The following is a 2,252-nucleotide window of genomic DNA, read 5'->3' on the forward strand; positions in this document are numbered from 1 at the left end:
TTTATTTACATCGCCACGGCGGCTTCTCGTAGCCTTTTCCTGGCGGACAAATCCGCCAGTCAGTGACGGGTTATCCAAGTGGTCACAGTTTCTGATCTCTTCTGCCAAGTGCTCTTCTATATGGTCCATATTCGTTCTTCTAAATCTTCCGTGATTTCTGCCGGCATTATGGGGCATGAAACCGGAAACTAGACTCCGGACAGGATGTAGTAGGCAGACCAATCACAGCCTTGCGGGGTGCGTGAGGCTCGCGTCGCTCTTTCGTATAGTTAGAAAAATTGGCGGACGCACGCAAGCCGCAAGAGGGGGCACGCGAGGGGCGTGTTGCGTGTCTTGCGTGCCTGCGTGCCTGCGTAAAATCCGACTATAAATCGGCCTTAAGTCAGACGGTCAAGACTTTCTCTTACCATTTGTAAGTAGGGGTGTCACGATACCAAAAATTCATTAGTCGGTTCCAATACCAGTAAAATAACACGATTCTCGATGCCAATTTCGATACCACAGTAAAAAAAAAAAAACACAGCGTGTTTCCTCATTGAGATCTTCATTACAAGATGAACAACTCTTGTGGCAGTTAAACCCGTCCAATAGTTACACTTGAAAATATGCGCTGCTGTACTCCTAAGCCCCGCTGAGAGAGCAGCAGCTAGCCGCTAAGAGCTAGCTCGATTTGACGGCTCTCGACTTCTCAATCCGGTTGTTGTCACGCCCTCACTCCCGGAACCCCTCACCCAGACCCGGGTTTGTCCGGGTTCCCTTCCCCGTGGACTGAGGGTCCGTGTGCGGTCATGAAGCCGAGCAGCGGAGGCTAGCTCCGGGCTGCTGCCTCCAGCTGCTAACATCCTCGCTGTGCTGCGTTCAGGGCAACCTCGTTCAGGGCAACCTCCTGCGAACATGCAATAGTTTTATCGATGAAAAAATAATGTCCACCTCGTCGTGCACGCCAAGTTGCATCGCCATGCCTTGATCGCGTTTCTGTGTTCCTCTTTCAAAATGAATGCGCCGTCGATGTCTTCTAAAACAGACTCAATGGCAGCATCTACACATCTCAGCTCTCCAGCGGCAGGCATGTTTGTTGAAAACAAATTCAACCCAATCGTCTTTGGTGACGTGGCTGATTACGTTACTTTTGATAATCTGTCCATAATCGTACAAAGACCGCCCTGACAATTTGATTGGTCCGAACAGCTTCTGTTCGGGCATAGTTTCTCCCCAACGGAGCAATGTCAGACCGAACTTCCCGACAACTGACAACTTTAATATGCTTGAATACACAGTAGGATCTGGCTTTGTAAAACATCTAGACAGCATAGGGCTGTGGAGGTGGCAGTTGAGAGCTGTTAGCTGATCCTGGTCCTCACGCTTAAAAGGACTCGACCTCGAGAGGACTCTGGAACTCTGACACTGCTGAGACAAGAGGACTCGGAGATAGGCGTTGTGAACTTTATGTTTGGCTGAAATAAAGATGTTTAAAAGAAACGTGCTCTTGTGGCAGTAGAACTTGCCCCGTGGCAAGATCTACTTCCACAAGAGCATTTCCACTTAATTAACTGTGGCTGGCCCCGGATTCGGTTTAACACACGATATTCGTACGATGCTAAATTGCTCTTACAAGCGACAAAACGGAGCTGCAGCACGCACAAAGGAGAACACATCTCTCTGTTCCCGCTGAGACTGCTTGTGACTGAAATATTTGTGTTTCTGCTCCACAGATCATCCACAGGTGAAAATGACTTGTCTTGAATAAATGATAAGCCACATCACTTGTCACTCAAATTCATTGATAAGATAAAAATGCACCAAAAAATTTCACTTTGTTTTATTTCTTTGTCTTTTTTAATAATTCACATAAAAAACACTCTGACACATACACACTGGCAGTGGTGGCCGAAGTGGATGCTCACCCATCTTCCCAGCGCTCTACTGACACCTAATGTTGTAAAGCAGTACAGATCCTTTACAGTATAAATTTGACCTGACATTGTGGACAAACGCAGGCTTTTTGTTTTTTTAAACAGAAGAAATGGATCATCACAACGGTCCCACGCTGAGGTGAAGGGGCTCAGTTGCAGAGGTCGGTGGTGCAGCATCTGGCGAACGCGCCCGGTGTTGAGATGAAACCCTGACACACTGCCATGTCCATGCACGAGCGGAATGAATTGCCTGGAATGATATCACAAAGTTATGATGGGTCCATATTGTATCGATGTTATTTAATGTTTCATCAGGTATTTAAAACGAGATACCATTAT

The sequence above is a fragment of the Limanda limanda genome, chromosome 23 (assembly GCF_963576545.1).
Source record: "Limanda limanda chromosome 23, fLimLim1.1, whole genome shotgun sequence".
Lineage (NCBI taxonomy): Eukaryota > Metazoa > Chordata > Actinopteri > Pleuronectiformes > Pleuronectidae > Limanda > Limanda limanda.